Raw genomic sequence first — 10449 nt, forward strand, 5'->3', positions numbered from 1 at the left:
TGTGTTGCCAATGTGTAAGTTGTTATAGCAAGATGTGCTATTCAACTTTGATGATGAATGTAAAGAGGCGTTTGATAAGTTGAAAAGTTTGTTGACTTCTGCACTAATTATTTAGGCCTAATTAGAATTTGCCAGTCGAGATCATATATGATGCCAACAATTATGCAATGGAGTAGTGTTATGGCGACAAGTTGGAAAGTAGGCTTATGTTGTGCATTACACTTCTAAGACTCTTAATCTAAGTAGTGCAATTACACTAAGACTGAAAAAGAACTCTTGGCCATAGTTTTTGCTTTAGATAATATTTGATCTTATTTACTTGGATCTAAAGTGACTGTTTATTGTGATTATGCAGTCTTGAAATACCTTCTAGCAAAGAAAGAAGCGAAGTCAAGGCTTATCAGATGGATTCTAGTCGTTCAAAAGTTTAACCTGGAGATTGGATAAGAACGGAGCAGAAAATTATATAGCTGATCATTTGAGCAGAATTATTAAGGAGGAGGATTCTATACTAATTCAAGAGTCTTTTTCTGATGAACAATTGTTTGAGATGTAAGTTATAGACCCTGGTATGTGGACATCGATCAATTATTTGGTCACTAATCAAGTGCTATGTCGTTTTAAAAAAGCTCAAAGAGATAAGTTGAAGAGTAAGTCAAGATACTATGTGTGGGATGAACCGTATTCATGGCATTGTTGCTCTGATCAAGTTGTTAGAAGATGCATTTCTTAGTTAGAATTTTGTTCTATTCTTAAATTCTATCATCAATACGCTTGTGGAGGTCAATTTGATTCTAAACAAACTGCTAGGAAAGCGTTAAATAATGGATTTTATTGGCTTACCTTATTTCGGGATGCTTATGAATTTTATAAAAGTTGTGGATCTTGTCAAAGGATAGGAAATTTTTTCCAAAGGAATGAAATGTTTCAAACACCTATGATTGTTTATGAAATGTTTGATATTTGGGGTATGGATTCTATGGGTCCTTTTCCTTCGTCTATTGGATTTATATTTATTTATTGATAGTCGATTATGTATCGAAGGGGATGAAAGCCAAACTCACTAGGACTGATGATTATAAAGTGGTTGTAGACTTTCTTAAATCTAACATTTTCATTAGGTTTGATGTACCCAAGGCTATAATAAGTGACCAAGGATCTCATTTTTGCAATCATATGATGGAGGCATTAGTGAAGAAAAATGGAGTTTTTCACAAGAATTATACTACATACCACTCACAGACAAATTGACAAGATGAAGTCTCCAACCATGAGATTAAGAATTTTTTTGGAGAAGACTGTTAACCCTACAAGAAAGGACTGCAGTTCATGTTTGAAAGATATATTATAGGTCTATAGAGCAACCTATAAAACTCCTATAGGGATGTCTCCTTATAAGTTAGTTTTTAAAAAATGTTGTCATATTGGGCAATAAGGAAATGTAATTTGGATTTACAAAGAATTGGTGAAGCGAGAAAATTGAAGCTACAAGAGCTAGAGGAGATCCAAGTTGAAGCTTATGGTAATGCAAGTTTATACTAGTATTGCTATATAACAAAATGATTCTGAGGAAATCTTTTGTGGAGGGACAAAAAGCATTGCTATATAATTCAAGGTTCAAGCTTATGCCATGTAAGTTGCATTCATGTTGGATTCGTCTATTTGAGATTAAAAAAGTTTTTCCTTATGGTGCAGTTGAAATAAAAAGGTTGGAAACAAATCAAGTATTTAAAGTGAATGATCATAGATTGAAACATTTTTATGATGGGTTCAAGGAGCAAATAGTGGAAGAGTTGCAATTGATGGAGCCAGTTTACTATGACTGAGTAACCAATGGCCATGACAAGCCAACAACATTAACCAAAGACATTTGTTGGGAGGCAACTCAAACTTTTGATGTTTTAGTAATTTACTTGAGACAATTTATTTGGCATTTCTCTTAATAATTGTTATATTTTTATTATTTTATTTGGTTGCAGGACATCAATGGAATAGAATTGAAAAGATTTGGCTATGTCAGGTGCCAGTTGTTAAATCGGATAAAGCAATTGTTAGAGTATGTAAATAGCCTTATATTTGGCTAGTTGATTGGTGCTTGACATGAAACAAAAAGGTCTAGACTAACAGTATATGATGGGCTTTGGAATGGGTCTTAAGTTGGGCACCCATCATAGATAACTTTAGAAGAATCACTTGGTCCTACTTCTTGCTAAATTTTTTTTTCCTCTTCCTTGTTAGCTTTTGTTTCTTATACAACTCCACGATTCTACTTCTAACTCCACGTTACTTAGTAGTTTTCTTTCCTTTCCTCAAACTTCAAGGCTTTCTAAGGATTAAACTCCAAGGGTCTCCAAGTTTCATCAATTTTCAATCTCTTTTGTGCTGCTCTTCTCTTTCAAGTCACTACCAACTTGCATCTTAGGAAATTTTCAAGAAGCAAGAAAGATAAAGACAAGCTTTGAATGGCCAACCCGAACTATTCAATTGTTGTGCATGGACATCAATCTCACCAACTAATTTGGAGCTTTTGCTGGGTTTATCAAGGAGAGTAAGTTTGCATTAAACTTTGGCTTTTTAATCATTGGTATCTTACTTCAAATAAAATTGCAACTAGGTGTTCTTGGTGTAGTATATGTTGATTTTTTGAAAGAATTTTTGAACAAATTTTTGCTACTTTTTTTGGTGATTCTTCCAAGTTGGATGGTGCTATTATTGTTGTTTTAGCGGATTTAATTCATTATTTTCACCTAGTTTGACTTGATGATGATATTATTTGAGTAAATTTGTCAATCATCTAATTTGTTTGTTTTGCTTATTTGAGCACTTGTGGTTGTTTAGCTTTACTTGCAACATGCCTCCAAGAAGTAGGAAATTTAGTGATACACCTGTTCTACCTAAGAGAGTTAGGGGTAATTGGGATCCTCAATTTGACAATTTTTTATTCTCAAATGTGGAATATGCACAATGGTATCAAACCCACATTGGTAATAAAGTGATGGCAGAAAAGACTCTAGGCAATGAAGTTGAGGCAAAATTCCATATTAGTGAATCTTTTCACTCCTTTGGATGGGAACTTATTCTAGATTTGCCTTTTGTTTATTATCCTCAACTAGTTCAATAGTTTTATGCTAATATTATTGACAAGCAATCTTGAGAATCTCATTCTATTGTAAGTTATGTAAAAGGTGTTCGAATAGAGGTTACTTAGGATCGCTTAACTAATCGGTTGCAAGTATCTAACATTCGCCATAATTTTGCAATGAAAAGATATTTTGCTATGAATGATGTGAACTAGGATGCTTTCATAGCTATACAAAGGCTCGGCCTTAGTCACATTGGGAAGATTGGTCGTGAGGTCTATTTGGCAAAGCTTCTCAATGTTAAGAGATGCCTTTTTCTTTATTTCCTTTGTCATAATGTCTTGCCTAAGGAGAATAACAAGAATGCCCTTTGCTTTAGTTATATATACTTCATTGATAAGATAGAGCAAAAATTTGGTCCTCCTATGAATGGTATTCCATTTGCTTGTGTCATCATTTGGGGAATGCGGGATACTATTAGAACTAATAAAAAATTGAGGGCATTTGGTCATGCTCGTGTTCTTACTTGTATTTTTTGAGCATGTGACGTGGATCTCATAGGGGAAGAGTACATAATGTCTTATTTGCAGAGCATGTTTCTATAACCACACTTGCTAAACTCAACTATGAACTTGTTGGTTGCGTTCGGAGAAATACAAATTACTATCCTTTAGGACCAAATAAGAGCGTGGATGTCATTCTAGGATGATTATCGACAGCTAGGTGGGTTTCTTCTACTGATTCAGATGATCTTAATGAATTCGGAGATGATGGTAAAACAGCTTCTAGTACCCGACCTCATGTTCTTGGTAGCAACTTTGGTGTTTCTTCAACATCGACTCATGCCATGCTAGCCATGTTGCAGGATTTGTGTCTTGATGTTCAAGCTGATACTCAAGCTTTGCATCGTTTAGAGGAGCGCGTAATTACTTTTGATGCATGACTGCAACATTTGGAGACTTGATTTGATGAGTGGGGTCAACGGTGGCAGCCTCCTTCTCAACCATGAATTTTTTTTCTTTCTTTCTTTTTATCTTTCTTTTCATTTCATTTCTTTATTAAGGAATTTCTGGTGGAGTTACTTATGTCCTTTGTTTTTATTCTTGTCTTTATTAGGTTTCTTCATTGGTGTGTTTTTCTAACTTCATCTTCTCATGGCCATGCCTCTTCACATTCCCTCGAGGGAGTTACCCTTTTATTTGCCTTGATCATTGAGGACAATGTTTACTTTAGGTGTGAGAGGGATGTTTGGTGAAGTTTGCTATATCCTTCAGTTGCGTTGTTTATGTTCTTTATTTGTTTTGTTTTAGTTGTCATAATAGTGTGGCAATCATGTCTAATACTGAATACAATATTGAGGTGGTGTATTTGCAATATTGAATTAATTGACGCAGTGGATGTTTCTTGTATGGAGTTGGCCTAGTGTGATAGATGATACCCTTGTGAGTTTTTGGGCCTGAAGATTGAGTTTCTTTGTCAATCTATTCTTTTTTGTTATGTGATCTCGTTCATAAATTTGCTGCTCTAGGACTTGCTTAGCATTTTCCCAAAGTTGTCTTGGAATATCCATGCATGAAGGTGGTTAAGGCCATCTTCGTTTAGCCATTTTGACTTGATTAAATATGCCAACCCATTGTTTTGACCCTTAATTTAACTTGTTGAGCCATGTGACCCTGTCTTTTGGTTCTCTATTTGTGTTTACCTTTCATCAATTTTAACTTTCTAATCTTTCATATCTTTAGTAACTGGTAGAGCATTATTACATTGAGGGTTTGGGATGTGTTGGTTAAGTTGAGTTTTGTTATTGAAGGCAAATTATGTTGAGATGATGGGTAAGATTGTGGTGCTTTAAATCAAGGGGATTCTGTTTAAAGTTGATAAGGATTCCCAAAAAAAATGAAAAAACCAAAAAAAAAAAGAAAAAATTTGACAAAAAATTAAAAAATGGAAATTTAAAAAAATTAGAAATGAATTTTTCATCATTGTTGTTATTCCCTTGATGTTACTGGAGTTGTCGTATTGTGTTGTCAATCGAAAAGGTTTAGGGTGGAAGAATGATTCCACGTTGGAAAGGATATGCTGGTTGGGTTGTGAAAAGTTTTAAAGAGTGATTTATTCAATCTTCTCAGCAAAGGGGAGGGAGAGCATCTTTGGTAGAGGATTACTAAGATGCTCTATTAGTTCTAAGGATTATTGGCATTAGATTTTCTATAATTTTACCTTAAATTTTGACTTCTTGTACCCAAATTTAAAGTCCTTATAGTTCATGTTATGCATGTTTTAGGGAGATTAAGGATTAGATTCTTTGCAAATTTATGTTAGTGCACTTTTATGTAATGAACTTGAGTGAAATTTTGCCCTCTTTGTGTGATTATTGCATATGTTTGAGGTTGTGAGGCTTAATCTGTGCATTCCATCACTTAGGTTGACTCTGTGTGAGGTGTATTTATTGTGTTAAGAGGTTCTCGATTGTACGATATGTCACTCAATGTTGTGTTTTGGCATTTGGTACTTTGATTGTTAAGTTGAGTGAGTTGAGTGAGTTAGTCATTTGGATTTGATTTTAGACTTTCTAATTGAGTTTGCTCGAGGGACGTGCAAAGATTTAGTTTGGGAAAGCTTGATGTGTTGTGTTTGATATATTTTTATGTTCCTCTATCACTATGATTTTATGCATGTTTCATCTTTAAAATGGTTGGGTGTGTTTTTGTAATTGGACAGGGTAGAAGGCACTTGTGGTAAAAATGATGCAAAAAGAACTTGTGGTAAAAATGATGCAAAAAGAAATTAATTAGTAGAAAAATGTTGATCCGAGAAGTCAACAGCTAGTGGGTGCTATAATAGGGGCCAAACACAAGACCCATTCAGGCTTGAAACTGATTTTTGTCAAATTAACAAGTTATGACGAGTACCCGTCTCACAACCCAACTCAAGACTTGATATGGTCTAAACAAACTATCCCTAATTTTAAGTGGACTACTTGATTCCACCATAAAAACACTACTTGAGGGGGCCTTATAAATAAGTGCAGTAAGAGCCATCAAAGGGAGCCGTCAAGAGATGAAGCAACAAACTTTTCTCCGCAATTTTTTGTTTCCTAGAATAAGCGTAGTATAGTTTAGGAATTAGTTTCTTTATTCACTGATGAACATCTCTCTTGCGCTTGCAATGATAATGTCTTGCTAGTTCCTTTATTCAATGCAAGGATAGAAGTGTTGAATCCTAGTATTGTGAAACCAATTTGATCTTTCCAACTTTTAATTAACTATCTGTAATTCCTTGATCTCTATTTTGTGTTTATGCATGTGTCATAGAGTAAGTCGCAAATTATTCTCTATATGTGTCATATTCATGTCAAAATACTAATTATGATGCGAACTCGATTCTCCGAGGACTGCTTGAGAAGAAATCGAATCGATTAGACAGCGGAAGGATCTATGTTGATCAGGTTATGGATACAAAACATGGAAAAATCCTGCCCTCTAACCCCCGAGGTGTGAACCTTGAATTTAATCTCAAACCACAACCTAACGAATTAGCGAACAAAGATTTGTTGGTAGAATGGTGCCACAATTCAACGTGGTCTTGAATTGATAAGCCAAAACTTGAACAAAGGAGACATGACTCACTTTGTATCAAGGAACGTTCTCAAAGGAACAAAAAAGAGAAAACTTTCAAATTTTATTCATAATTGTTTTACTACTGAAAATATCATAAGTTTGGCCATTTATAGCCTTACAAGACTCAAAAACCTAATCTAAGTTGGAAACAATACAACTTTCCGTATTTGACTTTGGAAGCAATTAACTACTTTCCTAAAACTCTAACTCAACTAGAATAGCAAATTAACTAATTCAAATTGGCTTAACTATGGTCAACATGACCTTAGCCTTTATTCCCCTTATTAAGAACTCAAAAATAACTCAAGACTAACTCTAATTAACTAACAATTATTGCTGAAAACTTAATTAAATAAATAACAAGAAATAGTTATGACACAAGTTCGGATCTTCAATGACTCTTGAGCCCTATTGCATCATCAACCATCAAATGAATTTCCTTAAACTTGAAGGGAATCCAAATCTTCATGTTCTCATCATTCCTCTCCTCTTGAAATATGATTTGTCCTCAAATCGAGTGCTTGCTTACAAAGGAGTAACTCGGAGAATGTCTTGATATATGCAATCTAAGAAGCATGTCGCCAACTCAACTTGATTATCAACATGAACCATTGCATATGCTCCATTTGTCAAAGAATAGCTTTAATATCTTCACCCAATTGTACTTGGCTAGAATTTGGAAGTTCAATTTGGTTGACTCTTGGATTCACTTTTGGAAAACAAATTGCTACTTTAAGAAGTTTTTCTAAGTGTATATTTGGATTTTAGCAGCTGATAATATGAGCCAATCTCAACAAGAATTAGAAATCAAGAATTTGGAAACAAGGGTCCCGTTTGGAAGGTGAGTTTTTTGGGTGTTTGTCTAAAACTTTACTGTAGATTACTGTAGAAGTTGTAAGAAAAATTTTTAGGTTGAAAAACTTTTTTAGGTTGAAAAACTTTTTTCTTTCTTTCTTTTTTCTTTTCTTTTCTTTCTTCTTCTTCTCCCTTCCCCCTTCCCCGGCACCTCTCTTCCTTTCTCCCGCTGCACCAGTTGCCCTTTGCCCCTCTTTTTCTCTCCCTTCCCCCTCCCCCCAGCACCTCTGCCCCTTCCTCCCTCTCCCTCTCTGCCCCTCTTTTTCTCTCCCTTGGCACCTCTCTCGTCCCCCTCCCCCGGCACTTCTACCCTCTTCCCCTCCCTCTCCCTCTCCTCTCCCTTCCCCCTCGCCCTTCGACGCCAGAGTTGTTGCAGCCATGAATTTTTTTTTTAACTTTGTCTCTCCCCCTCTCCTCCCCTCCCCTGCCACCGTGGAGCGGCTTTTTGCAAAAAGAGGAGGCCCAAGTCCAATCCGAATAAGCTGTGGATTGGCTTTCTCTCTTGATCTACGATATTGGACTGCCCGAAGAGATTTGGATTGGTGAGTGAGCTGTCACTTCTACTTTCTTGTGTTAGCCTTTGCCGCTCACCTTCCATAGAAGTCTTAGCGCCTGGTGGCTGGTGGAGAGGACTCGTAAAGAGCCTTTGAAGCTGCCTTGTTCGATGCTTGGGTGGGAACCCTATCAATAAAAGATACTCGCGATTTCTCCTAGAAGAATGCCCAAAAGAGAGTAAACTCCCAGTCAGTCAGCAGCCCCCGCCCATAGGACATCTTCTGCGCGACCAGATCGCAGCTAGCGAGAAGGAGAAAGTGGCAGGAGAGACAGAGGGGAGGGGGGAGGGAGAAAGAAAAAAAGGAAAAAAGAGACATACACCAACAGATCGGTCAAATGGGGAGGGGAGAGGAGGAGAGGGGGTAAGGGAGAGGGAGAGAAAAAAAAAAAGAGAAAGACGGGCAACAACAACCGGAATAGTGACCGGCGCCGGAAGCGGTGATGGAGGTGGTGGCCGGCAACGGAGGACGTGGTGGGGTGGGTTGGGGAGGAAAGGGAAAATTGCACAAATCGTTCCTCACATATTAACGATGTGAAAATTTAGTCCCTCAGAACGAAAACGAGCATTTTTAGTCTATTACAAACAAAAAATGATCAATTTTGGTCCCTGTTAGCTTTTCCGTGTGAATTCTTGACGGACCCAGTCATGGGAACATCACGTGACCAACTTTTGAGGAACAAAAAGGGCAATTCACTCAGATGTTGACCAAAATGTAGAGGACCAGTATCTTTCTTCCTTCACACAACTCCAAATCCCTAAATTTCTTGCAAGCTGCCATGGGAGAACCACCAAACTGTAGCTGCGGTAAGTGAAGACTTCGTGGACAGCTGAGAACCCAGGAAAGAAATTCTATGAATGTGCCTATTATGAAATAAGTTTTTGCTTCAGAATATTTTGTTTTCCTTTTTTGGAGAATCTGAGCTCTTAAGTTGAACAAAATGGTTCTCCATGACCAGCATAATAATGGCGGAGGCGGCTGTGGGTACTTCAAGTGGCATGAAACAAGCGGCTGTGAGAGGTGCGATAAACTGGTGAGGCACACACGGAGGTTAACAAAGAAGGTGAAAGATTTGGAGACTGATGTGGAGAAAAGAAAACACAAAGAGCGCAGAATGAATCTGATGCTATTCATGGCCATTGTTACTGTAATGTATCAATGGCTTTGGAAAGAGTAATTTGGCACTGGTTGCATATGTTTGTCTGGGTTGTGAATTAGGGGCCTCTGGCGTAGTAGCTATTAGGTAATGTATGAAGATAATGTAAGGGATTTAGATAACTAATGAATGTATTGTTAAAGTAGCATTGGAATATAATGCTGTGTTTAGCAATCTCCTGAGAACGAACTTGTTTGCAATGTTGCATGTGTTGTCCAAATTGATTACTTTTATTGCTTTATCAGCATTATTTTAGACCTTTAGTGATTATTTCCTAATTGTTGTGCCTTATAAAGATAGTCCTTTTTATCGATAGATAATTTCTGAACATAAAATCTGGACTTTAGTTATACAATTACAAAAAATTTTCTCCTTGTATTAACTTGGTCAATCCCAATTGGAATATAATGTTGTGTTTAGCAATCTCCTGAGAACGAACTTGTTTGCAATGTTGCATGTGTTGTCCAAATTGATTACTTTTATTGCTTTATCATCATTATTTTAGACCTTTAGTGATTATTTCCTAATTGTTGTGCCTTATAAAGATAGTCCTTTTTATCAATAGATAATTTCTGAACATAAAATTTGGACTTTAGTTATACAATTACAAAAAATTTTCTCCTCGTATTAACTTGGTCAATCCCAATTTAGTCATTGCATAAAGCACTTCTAAAGGGCCAGCTTAATAATGTCAAAAGATGCTTTTTAAACACAATTGGTCAGTCGCCAACATTTGAGATCTTATTAATAAAATGCATCGACTAATTAAATTGAAACATCTTCCAATCAAACTAAAATAGAACTTTAGACGATGCAATGTTGATAATGTGGATTCAAGCTTTAGTAAAATTGCTCATAGAATTACTTCAGAATTCATTGGAAATCTAAGCATGAACATTAAAAAACCAAGTCCATTGCTGTAACAAAAACTGAGCCAGCAAAACAGGTGACATAATTACCCAACAATTACTTGCATTTGTCCATGTCTTTCATAAAATATAAGTCAAAAGTTGAAAAAAGTCTCCTGAGATCATTTTCCAACAAAACTGAACCAAAAACCAAGTCACATAATTCCCAACAAAACTGAACCAGCAAAACAAGTCTCAATAAAAGACAGCAAAAACTGAACCAGCAAAACAGGTCACATAATTACCCAACAAAACTGAACCAGCAAAACAGGTCCC

The sequence above is a fragment of the Coffea arabica genome, chromosome 2e (assembly GCF_036785885.1).
Source record: "Coffea arabica cultivar ET-39 chromosome 2e, Coffea Arabica ET-39 HiFi, whole genome shotgun sequence".
NCBI lineage: Eukaryota > Viridiplantae > Streptophyta > Magnoliopsida > Gentianales > Rubiaceae > Coffea > Coffea arabica.